General features: G+C 30.9%; 31 non-coding genes across 31 annotated transcripts; all 31 read right to left on the reverse strand.

Annotated features, from left to right (window-relative positions):
- Window positions 1-273: 273 nt before the first annotated feature.
- Window positions 274-349, reverse strand: TRNAT-AGU (transfer RNA threonine (anticodon AGU)). Its single transcript has one exon. It is a non-coding gene; the product is annotated as a tRNA-Thr (tRNA).
- Window positions 350-1,282: 933 nt separating this feature from the next.
- On the reverse strand, window positions 1,283-1,355 carry TRNAT-CGU (transfer RNA threonine (anticodon CGU)). The gene has a single exon. It is a non-coding gene; the product is annotated as a tRNA-Thr (tRNA).
- A 437-nt stretch (window positions 1,356-1,792) lies between these two features.
- TRNAT-AGU (transfer RNA threonine (anticodon AGU)) lies at window positions 1,793-1,866 on the reverse strand. Its single transcript has one exon. It is a non-coding gene; the product is annotated as a tRNA-Thr (tRNA).
- Window positions 1,867-2,296: 430 nt separating this feature from the next.
- On the reverse strand, window positions 2,297-2,369 carry TRNAM-CAU (transfer RNA methionine (anticodon CAU)). The gene has a single exon. It is a non-coding gene; the product is annotated as a tRNA-Met (tRNA).
- A 435-nt stretch (window positions 2,370-2,804) lies between these two features.
- Window positions 2,805-2,880, reverse strand: TRNAT-AGU (transfer RNA threonine (anticodon AGU)). Its single transcript has one exon. It is a non-coding gene; the product is annotated as a tRNA-Thr (tRNA).
- A 429-nt stretch (window positions 2,881-3,309) lies between these two features.
- TRNAT-CGU (transfer RNA threonine (anticodon CGU)) lies at window positions 3,310-3,382 on the reverse strand. The gene has a single exon. It is a non-coding gene; the product is annotated as a tRNA-Thr (tRNA).
- Window positions 3,383-3,819: 437 nt separating this feature from the next.
- Window positions 3,820-3,893, reverse strand: TRNAT-AGU (transfer RNA threonine (anticodon AGU)). The gene has a single exon. It is a non-coding gene; the product is annotated as a tRNA-Thr (tRNA).
- Window positions 3,894-4,324: 431 nt separating this feature from the next.
- On the reverse strand, window positions 4,325-4,397 carry TRNAT-CGU (transfer RNA threonine (anticodon CGU)). The gene has a single exon. It is a non-coding gene; the product is annotated as a tRNA-Thr (tRNA).
- Window positions 4,398-4,833: 436 nt separating this feature from the next.
- Window positions 4,834-4,907, reverse strand: TRNAT-AGU (transfer RNA threonine (anticodon AGU)). Its single transcript has one exon. It is a non-coding gene; the product is annotated as a tRNA-Thr (tRNA).
- A 431-nt stretch (window positions 4,908-5,338) lies between these two features.
- On the reverse strand, window positions 5,339-5,411 carry TRNAT-CGU (transfer RNA threonine (anticodon CGU)). Its single transcript has one exon. It is a non-coding gene; the product is annotated as a tRNA-Thr (tRNA).
- A 1,451-nt stretch (window positions 5,412-6,862) lies between these two features.
- Window positions 6,863-6,936, reverse strand: TRNAT-AGU (transfer RNA threonine (anticodon AGU)). The gene has a single exon. It is a non-coding gene; the product is annotated as a tRNA-Thr (tRNA).
- Window positions 6,937-7,367: 431 nt separating this feature from the next.
- On the reverse strand, window positions 7,368-7,440 carry TRNAT-CGU (transfer RNA threonine (anticodon CGU)). The gene has a single exon. It is a non-coding gene; the product is annotated as a tRNA-Thr (tRNA).
- Window positions 7,441-8,381: 941 nt separating this feature from the next.
- Window positions 8,382-8,454, reverse strand: TRNAT-CGU (transfer RNA threonine (anticodon CGU)). The gene has a single exon. It is a non-coding gene; the product is annotated as a tRNA-Thr (tRNA).
- Window positions 8,455-8,890: 436 nt separating this feature from the next.
- TRNAT-AGU (transfer RNA threonine (anticodon AGU)) lies at window positions 8,891-8,964 on the reverse strand. Its single transcript has one exon. It is a non-coding gene; the product is annotated as a tRNA-Thr (tRNA).
- A 430-nt stretch (window positions 8,965-9,394) lies between these two features.
- Window positions 9,395-9,467, reverse strand: TRNAT-CGU (transfer RNA threonine (anticodon CGU)). The gene has a single exon. It is a non-coding gene; the product is annotated as a tRNA-Thr (tRNA).
- Window positions 9,468-9,904: 437 nt separating this feature from the next.
- TRNAT-AGU (transfer RNA threonine (anticodon AGU)) lies at window positions 9,905-9,978 on the reverse strand. The gene has a single exon. It is a non-coding gene; the product is annotated as a tRNA-Thr (tRNA).
- A 432-nt stretch (window positions 9,979-10,410) lies between these two features.
- On the reverse strand, window positions 10,411-10,483 carry TRNAT-CGU (transfer RNA threonine (anticodon CGU)). Its single transcript has one exon. It is a non-coding gene; the product is annotated as a tRNA-Thr (tRNA).
- Window positions 10,484-10,920: 437 nt separating this feature from the next.
- On the reverse strand, window positions 10,921-10,994 carry TRNAT-AGU (transfer RNA threonine (anticodon AGU)). Its single transcript has one exon. It is a non-coding gene; the product is annotated as a tRNA-Thr (tRNA).
- A 431-nt stretch (window positions 10,995-11,425) lies between these two features.
- On the reverse strand, window positions 11,426-11,498 carry TRNAT-CGU (transfer RNA threonine (anticodon CGU)). Its single transcript has one exon. It is a non-coding gene; the product is annotated as a tRNA-Thr (tRNA).
- A 435-nt stretch (window positions 11,499-11,933) lies between these two features.
- Window positions 11,934-12,007, reverse strand: TRNAT-AGU (transfer RNA threonine (anticodon AGU)). The gene has a single exon. It is a non-coding gene; the product is annotated as a tRNA-Thr (tRNA).
- Window positions 12,008-12,437: 430 nt separating this feature from the next.
- Window positions 12,438-12,510, reverse strand: TRNAT-CGU (transfer RNA threonine (anticodon CGU)). Its single transcript has one exon. It is a non-coding gene; the product is annotated as a tRNA-Thr (tRNA).
- A 1,451-nt stretch (window positions 12,511-13,961) lies between these two features.
- Window positions 13,962-14,035, reverse strand: TRNAT-AGU (transfer RNA threonine (anticodon AGU)). Its single transcript has one exon. It is a non-coding gene; the product is annotated as a tRNA-Thr (tRNA).
- Window positions 14,036-14,466: 431 nt separating this feature from the next.
- TRNAT-AGU (transfer RNA threonine (anticodon AGU)) lies at window positions 14,467-14,539 on the reverse strand. The gene has a single exon. It is a non-coding gene; the product is annotated as a tRNA-Thr (tRNA).
- A 942-nt stretch (window positions 14,540-15,481) lies between these two features.
- On the reverse strand, window positions 15,482-15,554 carry TRNAT-CGU (transfer RNA threonine (anticodon CGU)). Its single transcript has one exon. It is a non-coding gene; the product is annotated as a tRNA-Thr (tRNA).
- Window positions 15,555-15,990: 436 nt separating this feature from the next.
- Window positions 15,991-16,064, reverse strand: TRNAT-AGU (transfer RNA threonine (anticodon AGU)). The gene has a single exon. It is a non-coding gene; the product is annotated as a tRNA-Thr (tRNA).
- A 430-nt stretch (window positions 16,065-16,494) lies between these two features.
- On the reverse strand, window positions 16,495-16,567 carry TRNAT-CGU (transfer RNA threonine (anticodon CGU)). The gene has a single exon. It is a non-coding gene; the product is annotated as a tRNA-Thr (tRNA).
- Window positions 16,568-17,004: 437 nt separating this feature from the next.
- On the reverse strand, window positions 17,005-17,078 carry TRNAT-AGU (transfer RNA threonine (anticodon AGU)). Its single transcript has one exon. It is a non-coding gene; the product is annotated as a tRNA-Thr (tRNA).
- Window positions 17,079-17,510: 432 nt separating this feature from the next.
- On the reverse strand, window positions 17,511-17,583 carry TRNAT-CGU (transfer RNA threonine (anticodon CGU)). Its single transcript has one exon. It is a non-coding gene; the product is annotated as a tRNA-Thr (tRNA).
- Window positions 17,584-18,019: 436 nt separating this feature from the next.
- On the reverse strand, window positions 18,020-18,093 carry TRNAT-AGU (transfer RNA threonine (anticodon AGU)). Its single transcript has one exon. It is a non-coding gene; the product is annotated as a tRNA-Thr (tRNA).
- Window positions 18,094-18,524: 431 nt separating this feature from the next.
- Window positions 18,525-18,597, reverse strand: TRNAT-CGU (transfer RNA threonine (anticodon CGU)). Its single transcript has one exon. It is a non-coding gene; the product is annotated as a tRNA-Thr (tRNA).
- Window positions 18,598-19,032: 435 nt separating this feature from the next.
- TRNAT-AGU (transfer RNA threonine (anticodon AGU)) lies at window positions 19,033-19,106 on the reverse strand. Its single transcript has one exon. It is a non-coding gene; the product is annotated as a tRNA-Thr (tRNA).
- Window positions 19,107-19,608: the final 502 nt, after the last annotated feature.

Consider the following 19,608-nt stretch of genomic DNA (forward strand, 5'->3'; position numbering starts at 1 on the left):
CCCAATGTTATTTCTTGAATACATTACATTTTTTTTCATGAAGGCATTAATATAGTTCAAATCGAGGTAGTAATGTCATCTATGTCGTTCTCATAGATATGTCTTATTTTATTTTGCAATAACAGTATTCACTCTATAATCTTGAAAATACTTTGGCTTTTATGAGGTTGAAGATGATCTGTTCAACAGTAAGATGAATCAGACTTTTATATTTTAATTGTATCAGAATAGTACCTAATGAAATTGATTTGTTATATAATAAAGAGAAAAGCAAGGCGCTGCTGAGAGTTGAACTCAGGATCTCCTGTTTACTAGACAGGCGCTTTAACCAGCTAAGCCACAGCACGCCCTTGAGTCTTAACTTTGAAAGACTTTTCTTTATGGTGTTCAAGAGAATATTGCTTTTTCACTTTCATATTCTTTTGTAAGTTCACAGACTTCTCTACTCAAACAGTTTAGATGAAGACGCTTCACGTATTCAAAAACACCTCTTTAATTTGAAGTTTTCCCTATTCATAGAATTTTAAAATATACCTTGCCGAAGAGTGGATTAGTTGAACTCAACAATAGAGTGATCATACGGCTCTATCTTGTTCTTTGTCATTTACTTTTCGATATTTCAGTCAATGCATTCCTATAAAAATCTTCACAATACCAAGTATTTTATTTCATTTTATGATAACTTATTCTAAAGTTCATAGAACCAGATGTTTAATTCTTAAAATGTATTCAATACTTGTTTGATGAAAAATATTCCTAAAGCATGGAGAAAACAGTTAGGTGCTACTGAGATTTGAACTCAGGATTTCTTGTTAACTAGACAGGCGCTTTAACCAGCTAAGCCACAGCACGCCCTTGAGTCTTAACTTTGAAAGACTTTTCTTTATGGTGTTCAAGAGAATATTGCTTTTTCACTTTCATATTCTTTTGTAAGTTCACAGACTTCTCTACTCAAACAGTTTAGATGAAGACGCTTCACGTATTCAAAAACACCTCTTTAATTTGAAGTTTTCCCTATTCATAGAATTTTAAAATATACCTTGCCGAAGAGTGGATTAGTTGAACTCAACAATAGAGTGATCATACGGCTCTATCTTGTTCTTTGTCATTTACTTTTTGATATTTCAGTCAATGCATTCCTATAAAAATCTTCACAATGCCAAGTATTTTATTTCATTTCATGATAACTTATTCTAAAGTTCATAGAACCAGACGTTTATTCTTAAATTGTATTCAACATTTGTTTGATGAAAAATATTCATAAAGCATGGAGAAAACAGTTAGGTGCTACTGAGATTTGAACTCAGGATTTCTTGTTAACGAGACAGGCGCTTTAACCACTAAGCCACAGCACCAACGTCAATAGCTAAAAATACATAAATAATCTACTGCTGATGATGAAATTTTGTTTCCTGCTATAAATTCTTCTTTATATGTACTGTAATCTTAAACACAATAAGATACTCAATCACTAAACAAGTATTAATATGTTTCAATAAACAGGTACTCTTATAAAACCCAATGTTATTTCTTGAATACATTATATTTTTTTTTTCATGAAGGCATTAATATAGCTCAAATCGAGGTAGTAATGTCATATACGTCTTTCTCATAGATATGTCTTTTTTTATTTTGCAACAACAGTATTCACTCTATAATCTTGAAAATACTTTGGTTTTTATGAGGTTTAAGATGATCTGTTCAACAGTAAGATGAATCAGACTTTTATATTTTAATTGTATCAGAATAGGACCTAATGAAATTAATTTGTTATATAACAAAGAGAAAAGCAAGGCGCTGCTGAGAGTTGAACTCAGGATCTCCTGTTTACTAGACAGGCGCTTTAACCAGCTAAGCCACAGCACCTCCTTGAGTCTTTACTTTGAAAGACTTTTCTTTATGGTGTTCAAGAGAATATTGCTTTTTCACTTTCATATTCTTTTATAAGTTCACAGACCTCTCTACTCAAACACTTTAGATGAAGAAGCTTCACTTATTCAAAAACACCTCTCTAATTTGAAGTTTACCCTATTCATAGAATTTTAAAATATACCTTGCCGAAGAGTGGATTAGTTGAACTCAACAATAGAGTGATCATACGGCTCTATCTTGTTCTTTGTCATTTACTTTTCGATATTTCAGTCAATGCATTCCTATAAAAATCTTCACAATGCCAAGTATTTTATTTCATTTTATGATAACTTATTCTGAAGTTCATAGAACCAGACGTTTATTCTTAAATTGTATTCAACATTTGTTTGATGAAAAATATTCCTAAAGCATGGAGAATACAGTTAGGTGCTGCTGAGATTTGAACTCAGCATTTCCTGTTTATGAGACAGGCGCTTTAACCACTAAGCCACACCACCAACGTCAATAACAAAAAATACATAAATAATCTATTGTTGATGATGAAATTTTGTTTCCTGCTATAAATTCTTCTTTATATGTACTGTAATCTTAAACACAAAAAGATACTCAATCACTAAACAAGTATTAATATGTTTTAATAAACTGGTACTCTTATAAAACCCAATGTTATTTCTTGAATACATTACATTTTTTTTCATGAAGGCATTAATATAGTTCAAATCGAGGTAGTAATGTCATCTATGTCGTTCTCATAGATATGTCTTATTTTATTTTGCAATAACAGTATTCACTCTATAATCTTGAAAATACTTTGGCTTTTATGAGGTTGAAGATGATCTGTTCAACAGTAAGATGAATCAGACTTTTATATTTTAATTGTATCAGAATAGTACCTAATGAAATTGATTTGTTATATAATAAAGAGAAAAGCAAGGCGCTGCTGAGAGTTGAACTCAGGATCTCCTGTTTACTAGACAGGCGCTTTAACCAGCTAAGCCACAGCACGCCCTTGAGTCTTAACTTTGAAAGACTTTTCTTTATGGTGTTCAAGAGAATATTGCTTTTTCACTTTCATATTCTTTTGTAAGTTCACAGACTTCTCTACTCAAACAGTTTAGATGAAGACGCTTCACGTATTCAAAAACACCTCTTTAATTTGAAGTTTTCCCTATTCATAGAATTTTAAAATATACCTTGCCGAAGAGTGGATTAGTTGAACTCAACAATAGAGTGATCATACGGCTCTATCTTGTTCTTTGTCATTTACTTTTCGATATTTCAGTCAATGCATTCCTATAAAAATCTTCACAATACCAAGTATTTTATTTCATTTTATGATAACTTATTCTAAAGTTCATAGAACCAGATGTTTAATTCTTAAAATGTATTCAATACTTGTTTGATGAAAAATATTCCTAAAGCATGGAGAAAACAGTTAGGTGCTACTGAGATTTGAACTCAGGATATCCTGTTTACGAGACAGGCGCTTTAACCACTAAGCCACAGCACCAACGTCAACAGCAAAAAATAAATAAATAATCTACTGCTGATGATGAAATTTTGTTCCCTGCTATAAATATTTCTTTATATGTACTGTAATCTTAAACACAATAAGATACTCAATCACTAAACAAGTATTAATATGTTTTAATAAACAGGTACTCTTATAAAACCCAAGGGTATTTCTTGAATACTTTATAATTTTTTTTTCATGAAAGCATTAATATAGCTCAAATAGAGGTAGTAATGTCATATACGTCTTTCTCATAGATATGTCTTTTTTTATTTTGCAACAACATTATTCACTCTATAATCTTGAAAATACTTTGGTTTTTATGAGGTTTAAGATGATCTGTTCAACAGTAAGATGAATCAGACTTTTATATTTTAATTGTATCAGAATAGGACCTAATGAAATTGATTTGTTACATAACAAAGAGAAAAGCAAGGCGCTGCTGAGAGTTGAACTCAGGATCTCCTGTTTACTAGACAGGCGCTTTAACCAGCTAAGCCACAGCACCCCCTTGAGTCTTTACTTTGAAAGACTTTTCTTTATGGTGTTCAAGAGAATATTGCTTTTTCACTTTCATATTCTTTTATAAGTTCACAGACTTCTCTACTCAAACACTTTAGATGAAGACGCTTCACTTATTCAAAAACACCTCTCTAATTTGAAGTTTACCCTATTCATAGAATTTTAAAATATACCTTGCCGAAGAGTGGATTAGTTGAACTCAACAATAGAGTGATCATACGGCTCTATCTTGTTCTTTGTCATTTACTTTTCGATATTTCAGTCAATGCATTCCTATAAAAATCTTCACAATACCAAGTATTTTATTTCATTTTATGATAACTTATTCTAAAGTTCATAGAACCAGACGTTTAATTCTTAAAATGTATTCAATACTTGTTTGATGAAAAATATTCCTAAAGCATGGAGAAAACAGTTAGGTGCTACTGAGATTTGAACTCAGGATTTCCTGTTAACGAGACAGGCGCTTTAACCACTAAGCCACAGCACCAACGTCAATAGCAAAAAATACATAAATAATCTACTGCTGATGATGAAATTTTGTTCCCTGCTATAAATTCTTCTTTATATGTACTGTAATCTTAAACACAATAAGATACTCAATCACTAAACAAGTATTAATATGTTTTAATAAACAGGTACTCTTATAAATCCCAATGTTATTTCTTGAATACATTATATTTATTTTTTATGAAGGCATTAATATAGCTCAAATCGAGGTAGTAATGTCATATACGTCTTTCTCATAGATATGTCTTTTTTTATTTTGCAACAACAGTATTCACTCTATAATCTTGAAAATACTTTGGTTTTTATGAGGTTTAAGATGTTCTGTTCAACAGTAAGATGAATCAGACTTTTATATTTTAATTGTATCAGAATAGTACCTAATGAAATTGATTTGTTATATAACAAAGAGAAAAGCAAGGCGCTGCTGAGAGTTGAACTCAGGATCTCCTGTTTACTAGACAGGCACTTTAACCAGCTAAGCTACAGCACCGCCTTTAGTCTTTACTTTGAAAGACTTTTCTTTATGGTGTTCAAGAGAATATTGCTTTTTCACTTTCATATTCTTTTATAAGTTCACAGACTTCTCTACTCAAACACTTTAGATGAAGACGCTTCACTTATTCAAAAACACCTCTCTAATTTGAAGTTTACCCTATTCATAGAATTTTAAAATATACCTTGCCGAAGAGTGGATTAGTTGAACTCAACAATAGAGTGATCATACGTCTCTATCTTGTTCTTTGTCATTTACTTTTCGATATTTCAGTCAATGCATTCCTATAAAAATCTTCACAATACCAAGTATTTTATTTCATTTTATGATAACTTATTCTAAAGTTCATAGAACCAGACGTTTAATTCTTAAAATGTATTCAATACTTGTTTGATGAAAAATATTCCTAAAGCATGGAGAAAACAGTTAGGTGCTACTGAGATTTGAACTCAGGATTTCCTGTTTACGAGACAGGCGCTTTAATCACTAAGCCACAGCACCAACATCAATAGCAAAAAATACATAAATAATCTACTGCTGATGATGAAATTTTGTTCCCTGCTATAAATTCTTCTTTATATGTACTGTAATCTTAAACACAATAAGATACTCAATCACTAAACAAGTATTAATATGTTTCAATAAACAAGTACTCTTATAAAACCCAATGTTATTTCTTGAATACATTATATTTTTTTTTCATGAAGGCATTAATATAGCTCAAATCGAGGTAGTAATGTCATATACGTCTTTCTCATAGATATGTCTTTTTTTATTTTGCAACAACAGTATTCACTCTATAATCTTGAAAATACTTTGGTTTTTATGAGGTTTAAGATGATCTGTTCAACAGTAAGATGAATCAGACTTTTATATTTTAATTGTATCAGAATAGGACCTAATGAAATTGATTTGTTATATAACAAAGAGAAAAGCAAGGCACTGCTGAGAGTTGAACTCAGGATCTCCTTTTTACTAGACAGGCGCTTTAACCAGCTCAGCCGCAGCACCCCCTTGAGTCTTTACTTTGAAAGACTTTTCTTTATGGTGTTCCAGAGAATATTGCTTTTTCACTTTCATATTCTTTTATAAGTTTACAGACTTCTCTACTCAAACACTTTAGATGAAGACACTTCACTTATTCAAAAACACCTCTCTAATTTGAAGTTTACCCTATTCATAGAATTTTAAAATATACCTTGCCGAAGAGTGGATTAGTTGAACTCAACAATAGAGTGATCATACGTCTCTATCTTGTTCTTTGTCATTTACTTTTCGATATTTCAGTCAATGCATTCCTATAAAAATCTTCACAATACCAAGTATTTTATTTCATTTTATGATAACTTATTCTAAAGTTCATAGAACCAGACGTTTAATTCTTAAAATGTATTCAATACTTGTTTGATGAAAAATATTCCTAAAGCATGGAGAAAACAGTTAGGTGCCACTGAGATTTGAACTCAAGATTTCCTGTTTACGAGACAGGCGCTTTAACAACTAAGCCACAGCACCAACCTCAATAGCAAAAAATACACAAATAATCTACTGCTGATGAAGAAATTTAGTTTCCTGCTATAAATTCTTCTTTATATGTACTGTAATCTTAAACACAATAAGATACTCAATCACTAAACAAGTATTAATATGTTTTAATAAACAGGTACTCTTATAAAACCCAATGTTATTTCTTGAATACATTACATTTTTTTTTTAATGAAGGCATTAATATAGCTCAAATCGAGGTAGTAATGTCATCTACGTCTTTCTCATAGATATGTCTTTTTTTATTTTTCAATAACAGTATTCACTCTATAATCTTGAAAATACTTTGGCTTTTATGAGGTTTAAGATGATCTGTTCAACAGTAAGCTGAATCAGACTTTTATATTTTAATTGTATCAGAATAGGACCTAATGAAATTGATTTGTTATATAACAAAGAGAAAAGCAAGGCGCTGCTGAGAGTTGAACTCAGGATCTCCTGTTTACTAGACAGGCGCTTTAACCAGCTAAGCCACAGCACCCCCTTGAGTCTTTACCTTGAAAGACTTTTCTTTATGGTGTTCAAGAGAATATTGCTTTTTCACTTTCATATTCTTTTATAAGTTCACAGACTTCTATACTCAAACACTTTAGATGAAGAAGCTTCACTTATTCAAAAACACCTCTCTAATTTGAAGTTTACCCTATTCATAGAATTTTGAAATATACCTTGCCGAAGAGTGGATTAGTTGAACTCAACAATAGAGTGATCATACGGCTTTATCTTGTTCTTTGTCATTTACTTTTCGATATTTCAGTCAATGCATTCCTATAAAAATCTTCACAATACCAAGTATTTTATTTCATTTTATGATAACTTATTCTAAAGTTCATAGAACCAGACGTTTAATTCTTAAAATGTATTCAATACTTGTTTGATGAAAAATATTCCTAAAGCATGGAGAAAACAGTTAGGTGCTACTGAGATTTGAACTCAGGATTTCCTGTTTACGAGACAGGCGCTTTAATCACTAAGCCACAGCACCAACATCAATAGCAAAAAATACATAAATAATCTACTGCTGATGATGAAATTTTGTTCCCTGCTATAAATTCTTCTTTATATGTACTGTAATCTTAAACACAATAAGATACTCAATCACTAAACAAGTATTAATATGTTTCAATAAACAGGTACTCTTATAAAACCCAATGTTATTTCTTGAATACATTATATTTTTTTTTCATGAAGGCATTAATATAGCTCAAATCGAGGTAGTAATGTCATATACGTCTTTCTCATAGATATGTCTTTTTTTATTTTGCAACAACAGTATTCACTCTATAATCTTGAAAATACTTTGGTTTTTATGAGGTTTAAGATGATCTGTTCAACAGTAAGATGAATCAGACTTTTATATTTTAATTGTATCAGAATAGGACCTAATGACATTGATTTGTTATATAACAAAGAGAAAAGCAAGGCACTGCTGAGAGTTGAACTCAGGATCTCCTTTTTACTAGACAGGCGCTTTAACCAGCTCAGCCGCAGCACCCCCTTGAGTCTTTACTTTGAAAGACTTTTCTTTATGGTGTTCCAGAGAATATTGCTTTTTCACTTTCATATTCTTTTATAAGTTCACAGACTTCTCTACTCAAACACTTTAGATGAAGACACTTCACTTATTCAAAAACACCTCTCTAATTTGAAGTTTACCCTATTCATAGAATTTTAAAATATACCTTGCCGAAGAGTGGATTAGTTGAACTCAACAATAGAGTGATCATACGTCTCTATCTTGTTCTTTGTCATTTACTTTTCGATATTTCAGTCAATGCATTCCTATAAAAATCTTCACAATACCAAGTATTTTATTTCATTTTATGATAACTTATTCTAAAGTTCATAGAACCAGACGTTTAATTCTTAAAATGTATTCAATACTTGTTTGATGAAAAATATTCCTAAAGCATGGAGAAAAAAGTTAGGTGCTACTGAGATTTGACCTCAGGATTTCCTGTTTACGAGACAGGCGCTTTACCCACTAAGCCACAGCACCAACGTCAATAGCAAAAAATACATAAATAATCTACTGCTGATGATGAAATTTTGTTTCCTGCTATAAATTCTCCTTTATATGTACTGTAATCTTAAACACAATAAGATACTCAATCACTAAACAAGTATTAATATGTTTTAATAAACAGGTACTCTTATAAAACCCAATGTTATTTCTTGAATACATTACATTTTTTTTTAATGAAGGCATTAATATAGCTCAAATCGAGGTAGTAATGTCATCTATGTCTTTCTCATAGATATGTCTTTCTTTATTTTGCAATAACAGTATTCACTCTATATTCTTGAAAATACTTTGGATTTTATGAGGTTGAAGATGATCTGTTCAACAGTAAGATGAATCAGACGTTTATATTTTAATTGTATCAGAATAGTACCTAATAAAATTGATTTGTTATATAATAAAGAGAAAAGCAAGGCGCTGCTGAGAGTTGAACTCAGGATCTCCTGTTTACTAGACAGGCGCTCTAACCAGCTAAGCCACAGCACCCCCTTGAGTCTTAACTTTGAAAGACTTTTCTTTATGGGTTCAAGAGAATATTGCTTTTTCACTTTCATATTCTTTTATAAGTTCACAGACTTCTCTACTCAAACACTTTAGATGAAGACGCTTCACTTATTCAAAAACACCTCTCTAATTTGAAGTTTACCCTATTCATAGAATTTTAAATTATACCTTGCCGAAGAGTGGATTAGTTGAACTCAACAATAGAGTGATCATACGTCTCTATCTTGTTCTTTGTCATTTACTTTTCGATATTTCAGTCAATGCATTCCTATAAAAATCGTCACAATACCAAGTATTTTATTTCATTTTATGATAACTTATTCTAAAGTTCATAGAACCAGACGTTTAATTCTTAAAATGTATTCAATATTTGTTTGATGAAAAATATTCCTAAAGCATGGAGAAAACAGTTAGGTGCTACTGAGATTTGAACTCAGGATTTCCTGTTTACGAGACAGGCGCTTTAACCACTAAGCCACAACACCAACGTCAATAGCAAAAAATACATAAATAATCTACTGCTGATGATGAAATTTTGTTCCCTGCTATAAATTCTTCTTTATATGTACAGTAATCTTAAACACAATAAGATACTCAATCACTAAACAAGTATTAATATGTTTTAATAAACAGGTACTCTTATAAAACCCAATGTTATTTCTTGAATACATTATATATTTTTTTTCATGAAGGCATTAATATAGCTCAAATAGAGGTAGTAATGTCATATACGTCTTTCTCATAGATATGTCTTTTTTTATTTTGCAACAACAGTATTCACTCTATAATCTTGAAAATACTTTGGTTTTTATGAGGTTTAAGATGATCTGTTCAACAGTAAGATGAATCAGACTTTTATATTTTAATTGTATCAGAATAGGACCTAATGAAATTGATTTGTTATATAACAAAGAGAAAAGCAAGGCGCTGCTGAGAGTTGAACTCAGGATCTCCTGTTTACTAGACAGGCGCTTTAACCAGCTAAGCCACAGCACCCCCTTGAGACTTTACTTTGAAAGACTTTTCTTTATGGTGTTCAAGAGAATATTGCTTTTTCACTTTCATATTCTTTTATAAGTTCACAGACTTCTCTACTCAAACACTTTAGATGAAGACGCTTCACTTATTCAAAAACACCTCTCTAATTTGAAGTTTACCCTATTCATAGAATTTTAAAATATACCTTGCCGAAGAGTGGATTAGTTGAACTCAACAATAGAGTGATCATACGTCTCTATCTTGTTCTTTGTCATTTACTTTTCGATATTTCAGTCAATGCATTCCTATAAAAATCTTCACAATACCAAGTATTTTTTTTTCATTTTATGATAACTTATTCTAAAGTTCATAGAACCAGACGTTTGATTCTTAAAATGTATTCAATACTTGTTTGATGAAAAATATTCCTAAAGCATGGAGAAAACAGTTAGGTGCTATTGAGATTTGAACTCAGGATTTCCTGTTTACGAGACAGGCACTTTAACCACTAAGCCACAGCACCAACCTCAATAACAAAAAATACATAAATAATCTATTGTTGATGAAGAAATTTTGTTTCCTGCTATAAATTCTTCTTTATATGTACTGTAATCTTAAACACAATAAGATACTCAATCACTAAACAAGTATTAATATGTTTCAATAAACAGGTACTCTTATAAAACCCAATGTTTTTTTTTTAATACAATATATTTTTTTTTTCATGAAGGCATTAATATAGCTCAAATCGAGGTAGTAATGTCATATACGTCTTTCTCATAGATATGTCTTTTTTTATTTTGCAACAACAGTATTCACTCTATAATCTTGAAAATACTTTGGTTTTTATGAGGTTTAAGATGATCTGTTCAACAGTAAGATGAATCAGACTTTTATATTTTAATTGTATCAGAATAGGACCTAATGAAATTGATTTGTTATATAACAAAGAGAAAAGCAAGGCGCTGCTGAGAGTTGAACTCAGGATCTCCTGTTTACTAGACAGGCGCTTTAACCAGCTAAGCCACAGCACCCCCTTGAGTCTTTACTTGGAAAGACTTTTCTTTATGGTGTTCAAGAGAATATTGCTTTTTCACTTTCATATTCTTTTATAAGTTCACAGACTTCTATACTCAAACACTTTAGATGAAGAAGCTTCACTTATTCAAAAACACCTCTCTAATTTGAAGTTTACCCTATTCATAGAATTTTGAAATATACCTTGCCGAAGAGTGGATTAGTTGAACTCAACAATAGAGTGATCATACGGCTCTATCTTGTTCTTTGTCATTTACTTTTCGATATTTCAGTCAATGCATTCCTATAAAAATCTTCACAATACCAAGTATTTTATTTCATTTTATGATAACTTATTCTAAAGTTCATAGAACCAGACGTTTAATTCTTAAAATGTATTCAATACTTGTTTGATGAAAAATATTCCTAAAGCATGGAGAAAAAAGTTATATGCTACTGAGATTTGAACTCAGGATTTCCTGTTTACGAGACAGGCGCTTTACCCACTAAGCCACAGCACCAACGTCAATAGCAAAAAATACATAAATAATCTACTGCTGATGATGAAATTTTGTTTCCTGCTATAAATTCTCCTTTATATGTACTGTAATCTTAAACACAATAAGATACTCAATCACTAAACAAGTATTAATATGTTTTAATAAACAGGTACTCTTATAAAACCCAATGTTATTTCTTGAATACATTACATTTTTTTTAATGAAGGCATTAATATAGCTCAAATCGAGGTAGTAATGTCATCTATGTCTTTCTCATAGATATGTCTTTTTTTATTTTGCAATAACAGTATTCACTCTATATTCTTGAAAATACTTTGGCTTTTATGAGGTTGAAGATGATCTGTTCAACAGTAAGATGAATCAGACGTTTATATTTTAATTGTATCAGAATAGTACCTAATGAAATTGATTTGTTATATAATAAAGAGAAAAGCAAGGCACTGCTGAGAGTTGAACTCAGGATCTCCTGTTTACTAGACAGGCACTCTAACCAGCTAAGCCACAGCACCCCCTTGAGTCTTAACTTTGAAAGACTTTTCTTTATGGGTTCAAGAGAATATTGCTTTTTCACTTTCATATTCTTTTATAAGTTCACAGACTTCTCTACTCAAACACTTTAGATGAAGACGCTTCACTTATTCAAAAACACCTCTCTAATTTGAAGTTTACCCTATTCATAGAATTTTAAAATATACCTTGCCGAAGAGTGGATTAGTTGAACTCAACAATAGAGTGATCATACGTCTCTATCTTGTTCTTTGTCATTTACTTTTCGATATTTCAGTCAATGCATTCCTATAAAAATCTTCACAATACCAAGTATTTTATTTCATTTTATGATAACTTATTCTAAAGTTCATAGAACCAGACGTTTAATTCTTAAAATGTATTCAATACTTGTTTGATGAAAAATATTCCTAAAGCATGGAGAAAACAGTTAGGTGCTACTGAGATTTGAACTCAGGATTTCCTGTTTACGAGACAGGCGCTTTAATCACTAAGCCACAGCACCAACATCAATAGCAAAAAATACATAAATAATCTACTGCTGATGATGAAATTTTGTTCCCTGCTATAAATTCTTCTTTATATGTACTGTAATCTTAAACACAATAAGATACTCAATCACTAAACAAGTATTAATATGTTTCAATAAACAGGTACTCTTATAAAACCCAATGTTATTTCTTGAATACATTATATTTTTTTTTCATGAAGGCATTAATATAGCTCAAATAGAGGTAGTAATGTCATATACGTCTTTCTCATAGATATGTCTTTTTTTATTTTGCAACAACAGTATTCACTCTATAATCTTGAAAATACTTTGGTTTTTATGAGGTTTAAGATGATCTGTTCAACAGTAAGATGAATCAGACTTTTATATTTTAATTGTATCAGAATAGGACCTAATGAAATTGATTTGTTATATAACAAAGAGAAAAGCAAGGCACTGCTGAGAGTTGAACTCAGGATCTCCTTTTTACTAGACAGGCGCTTTAACCAGCTCAGCCGCAGCACCCCCTTGAGTCTTTACTTTGAAAGACTTTTCTTTATGGTGTTCCAGAGAATATTGCTTTTTCACTTTCATATTCTTTTATAAGTTCACAGACTTCTCTACTCAAACACTTTAGATGAAGACGCTTCACTTATTCAAAAACACCTCTCTAATTTGAAGTTTACCCTATTCATAGAATTTTAAAATATACCTTGCCGAAGAGTGGATTAGTTGAACTCAACAATAGAGTGATCATACGTCTCTATCTTGTTCTTTGTCATTTACTTTTCGATATTTCAGTCAATGCATTCCTATAAAAATCTTCACAATACCAAGTATTTTATTTCATTTTATGATAACTTATTCTAAAGTTCATAGAACCAGACGTTTAATTCTTAAAATGTATTCAATACTTGTTTGATGAAAAATATTCCTAAAGCATGGAGAAAACAGTTAGGTGCCACTGAGATTTGAACTCAAGATTTCCTGTTTACGAGACAGGCGCTTTAACAACTAAGCCACAGCACCAACCTCAATAGCAAAAAATACACAAATAATCTACTGCTGATGAAGAAATTTAGTTTCCTGCTATAAATTCTTCTTTATATGTACTGTAATCTTAAACACAATAAGATACTCAATCACTAAACAAGTATTAATATGTTTTAATAAACAGGTACTCTTATAAAACCCAATGTTATTCCTTGAATACATTACATTTTTTTTTTAATGAAGGCATTAATATAGCTCAAATCGAGGTAGTAATGTCATCTACGTCTTTCTCATAGATATGTCTTTTTTTATTTTGCAATAACAGTATTCACTCTATAATCTTGAAAATACTTTGGCTTTTATGAGGTTTAAGATGATCTGTTCAACAGTAAGCTGAATCAGACTTTTATATTTTAATTGTATCAGAATAGGACCTAATGAAATTGATTTGTTATATAACAAAGAGAAAAGCAAGGCGCTGCTGAGAGTTGAACTCAGGATCTCCTGTTTACTAGACAGGCGCTTTAACCAGCTAAGCCACAGCACCCCCTTGAGTCTTTACCTTGAAAGACTTTTCTTTATGGTGTTCAAGAGAATATTGCTTTTTCACTTTCATATTCTTTTATAAGTTCACAGACTTCTATACTCAAACACTTTAGATGAAGAAGCTTCACTTATTCAAAAACACCTCTCTAATTTGAAGTTTACCCTATTCATAGAATTTTGAAATATACCTTGCCGAAGAGTGGATTAGTTGAACTCAACAATAGAGTGATCATACGGCTTTATCTTGTTCTTTGTCATTTACTTTTCGATATTTCAGTCAATGCATTCCTATAAAAATCTTCACAATACCAAGTATTTTATTTCATTTTATGATAACTTATTCTAAAGTTCATAGAACCAGACGTTTAATTCTTAAAATGTATTCAATACTTGTTTGATGAAAAATATTCCTAAAGCATGGAGAAAACAGTTAGGTGCTACTGAGATTTGAACTCAGGATTTCCTGTTTACTAGACAGGCGCTTTAATCACTAAGCCACAGCACCAACATCAATAGCAAAAAATACATAAATAATCTACTGCTGATGATGAAATTTTGTTCCCTGCTATAAATTCTTCTTTATATGTACTGTAATCTTAAACACAATAAGATACTCAATCACTAAACAAGTATTAATATGTTTCAATAAACAGGTACTCTTATAAAACCCAATGTTATTTCTTGAATACATTATATTTTTTTTTCATGAAGGCATTAATATAGCTCAAATCGAGGTAGTAATGTCATATACGTCTTTCTCATAGATATGTCTTTTTTTATTTTGCAACAACAGTATTCACTCTATAATCTTGAAAATACTTTGGTTTTTATGAGGTTTAAGATGATCTGTTCAACAGTAAGATGAATCAGACTTTTATATTTTAATTGTATCAGAATAGGACCTAATGACATTGATTTGTTATATAACAAAGAGAAAAGCAAGGCACTGCTGAGAGTTGAACTCAGGATCTCCTTTTTACTAGACAGGCGCTTTAACCAGCTCAGCCGCAGCACCCCCTTGAGTCTTTACTTTGAAAGACTTTTCTTTATGGTGTTCCAGAGAATATTGCTTTTTCACTTTTTATATTCTTTTATAAGTTCACAGACTTCTCTACTCAAACACTTTAGATGAAGACACTTCACTTATTCAAAAACACCTCTCTAATTTGAAGTTTACCCTATTCATAGAATTTTAAAATATACCTTGCCGAAGAGTGGATTAGTTGAACTCAACAATAGAGTGATCATACGTCTCTATCTTGTTCTTTGTCATTTACTTTTCAATATTTCAGTCAATGCATTCCTATAAAAATCTTCACAATACCAAGTATTTTATTTCATTTTATGATAACTTATTCTAAAGTTCATAGAACCAGACGTTTAATTCTTAAAATGTATTCAATACTTGTTTGATGAAAAATATTCCTAAAGCATGGAGAAAAAAGTTAGGTGCTACTGAGATTTGACCTCAGGATTTCCTGTTTACGAGACAGGCGCTTTACCCACTAAGCCACAGCACCAACGTCAATAGCAAAAAATACATAAATAATCTACTGCTGATGATGAAATTTTGTTTCCTGCTATAAATTCTCCTTTATATGTACTGTAATCTTAAACACAATAAGATACTCAATCACTAAACAAGTATTAATATGTTTTAATAAACAGGTACTCTTATAAAACCCAATGTTATTTCTTGAATACATTACATTTTTTTTTAATGAAGGCATTAATATAGCTCAAATCGAGGTAGTAATGTCATCTATGTCTTTCTCATAGATATGTCTTTTTTTGATTTGCAATAACAGTATTCACTCTATATTCTTGAAAATACTTTGGCTTTTATGAGGTTGAAGATGATCTGTTCAACAGTAAGATGAATCAGACGTTTATATTTTAATTGTATCAGAATAGTACCTAATGAAATTGATTTGTTATATAATAAAGAGAAAAGCAAGGCGCTGCTGAGAGTTGAACTCAGGATCTCCTGTTTACTAGACAGGCGCTCTAACCAGCTAAGCCACAGCACCCCCTTGAGTCTTAACTTTGAAAGACTTTTCTTTATGGGTTCAAGAGAATATTGCTTTTTCACTTTCATATTCTTTTATAAGTTCACAGACTTCTCTACTCAAACACTTTAGATGAAGACGCTTCACTTATTCAAAAACACCTCTCTAATTTGAAGTTTACCCTATTCATAGAATTTTAAATTATACCTTGCCGAAGAGTGGATTAGTTGAACTCAACAATAGAGTGATCATACGTCTCTATCTTGTTCTTTGTCATTTACTTTTCGATATTTCAGTCAATGCATTCCTATAAAAATCGTCACAATACCAAGTATTTTATTTCATTTTATGATAACTTATTCTAAAGTTCATAGAACCAGACGTTTAATTCTTAAAATGTATTCAATATTTGTTTGATGAAAAATATTCCTAAAGCATGGAGAAAACAGTTAGGTGCTACTGAGATTTGAACTCAGGATTTCCTGTTTACGAGACAGGCGCTTTAACCACTAAGCCACAACACCAACGTCAATAGCAAAAAATACATAAATAATCTACTGCTGATGATGAAATTTTGTTCCCTGCAATAAATTCTTCTTTATATGTACAGTAATCTTAAACACAATAAGATACTCAATCACTAAACAAGTATTAATATGTTTTAATAAACAGGTACTCTTATAAAACCCAATGTTATTTCTTGAATACATTATATATTTTTTTTCATGAAGGCATTAATATAGCTCAAATAGAGGTAGTAATGTCATATACGTCTTTCTCATAGATATGTCTTTTTTTATTTTGCAACAACAGTATTCACTCTATAATCTTGAAAATACTTTGGTTTTTATGAGGTTTAAGATGATCTGTTCAACAGTAAGATGAATCAGACTTTTATATTTTAATTGTATCAGAATAGGACCTAATGAAATTGATTTGTTATATAACAAAGAGAAAAGCAAGGCGCTGCTGAGAGTTGAACTCAGGATCTCCTGTTTACTAGACAGGCGCTTTAACCAGCTAAGCCACAGCACCCCCTTGAGTCTTTACTTTGAAAGACTTTTCTTTATGGTGTTCAAGAGAATATTGCTTTTTCACTTTCATATTCTTTTATAAGTTCACAGACTTCTCTACTCAAACACTTTAGATGAAGACGCTTCACTTATTCAAAAACACCTCTCTAATTTGAAGTTTACCCTATTCATAGAATTTTAAAATATACCTTGCCGAAGAGTGGATTAGTTGAACTCAACAATAGAGTGATCATACGTCTCTATCTTGTTCTTTGTCATTTACTTTTCGATATTTCAGTCAATGCATTCCTATAAAAATCTTCACAATACCAAGTATTTTTTTTTCATTTTATGATAACTTATTCTAAAGTTCATAGAACCAGACGTTTGATTCTTAAAATGTATTCAATACTTGTTTGATGAAAAATATTCCTAAAGCATGGAGAAAACAGTTAGGTGCTATTGAGATTTGAACTCAGGATTTCCTGTTTACGAGACAGGCACTTTAACCACTAAGCCACAGCACCAACCTCAATAACAAAAAATACATAAATAATCTATTGTTGATGAAGAAATTTTGTTTCCTGCTATAAATTCTTCTTTATATGTAATGTAATCTTAAACACAATAAGATACTCAATCACTAAACAAGTATTAATATGTTTCAATAAACAGGTACTCTTATAAAACCCAATGTTTTTTTTTAATACAATATATTTTTTTTTTCATGAAGGCATTAATATAGCTCAAATCGAGGTAGTAATGTCATATACGTCTTTCTCATAGATATGTCTTTTTTTATTTTGCAACAACAGTATTCACTCTATAATCTTGAAAATACTTTGGTTTTTATGAGGTTTAAGATGATCTGTTCAACAGTAAGATGAATCAGACTTTTATATTTTAATTGTATCAGAATAGGACCTAATGAAATTGATTTGTTATATAACAAAGAGAAAAGCAAGGCGCTGCTGAGAGTTGAACTCAGGATCTCCTGTTTACTAGACAGGCGCTTTAACCAGCTAAGCCACAGCACCCCCTTGAGTCTTTACTTTGAAAGACTTTTCTTTATGGTGTTCAAGAGAATATTGCTTTTTCACTTTCATATTCTTTTATAAGTTCACAGACTTCTATACTCAAACACTTTAGATGAAGAAGCTTCACTTATTCAAAAACACCTCTCTAATTTGAAGTTTACCCTATTCATAGAATTTTGAAATATACCTTGCCGAAGAGTGGATTAGTTGAACTCAACAATAGAGTGATCATACGGCTCTATCTTGTTCTTTGTCATTTACTTTTCGATATTTCAGTCAATGCATTCCTATAAAAATCTTCACAATACCAAGTATTTTATTTCATTTTATGATAACTTATTCTAAAGTTCATAGAACCAGACGTTTAATTCTTAAAATGTATTCAATACTTGTTTGATGAAAAATATTCCTAAAGCATGGAGAAAAAAGTTAGGTGCTACTGAGATTTGAACTCAGGATTTCCTGTTTACGAGACAGGCGCTTTACCCACTAAGCCACAGCACCAACGTCAATAGCAAAAAATACATAAATAATCTACTGCTGATGATGAAATTTTGTTTCCTGCTATAAATTCTCCTTTATATGTACTGTAATCTTAAACACAATAAGATACTCAATCACTAAACAAGTATTAATATGTTTTAATAAACAGGTACTCTTATAAAACCCAATGTTATTTCTTGAATACATTACATTTTTTTTAATGAAGGCATTAATATAGCTCAAATCGAGGTAGTAATGTCATCTATGTCTTTCTCATAGATATGTCTTTTTTTATTTTGCAATAACAGTATTCACTCTATATTCTTGAAAATACTTTGGCTTTTATGAGGTTGAAGATGATCTGTTCAACAGTAAGATGAATCAGACGTTTATATTTTAATTGTATCAGAATAGTACCTAATGAAATTGATTTGTTATATAATAAAGAGAAAAGCAAGGCACTGCTGAGAGTTGAACTCAGGATCTCCTGTTTACTAGACAGGCGCTCTAACCAGCTAAGCCACAGCACCCCCTTGAGTCTTAACTTTGAAAGACTTTTCTTTATGGGTTCAAGAGAATATTGCTTTTTCACTTTCATATTCTTTTATAAGTTCACAGACTTCTCTACTCAAACACTTTAGATGAAGACGCTTCACTTATTCAAAAACACCTCTCTAATTTGAAGTTTACCCTATTCATAGAATTTTAAAATATACCTTGCCGAAGAGTGGATTAGTTGAACTCAACAATAGAGTGATCATACATCTCTATCTTGTTCTTTGTCATTTACTTTTCGATATTTCAGTCAATGCATTCCTATAAAAATCGTCACAATACCAAGTATTTTATTTCATTTTATGATAACTTATTCTAAAGTTCATAGAACCAGACGTTTAATTCTTAAAATGTATTCAATATTTGTTTGATGAAAAATATTCCTAAAGCATGGAGAAAACAGTTAGGTGCTACTGAGATTTGACCTCAGGATTTCCTGTTTACGAGACAGGCGCTGTAACCACTAAGCCACAACAC

This window comes from Lissotriton helveticus, chromosome 12 (assembly GCF_964261635.1).
Source record: "Lissotriton helveticus chromosome 12, aLisHel1.1, whole genome shotgun sequence".
Taxonomy (NCBI): Eukaryota; Metazoa; Chordata; class Amphibia; order Caudata; family Salamandridae; genus Lissotriton; species Lissotriton helveticus.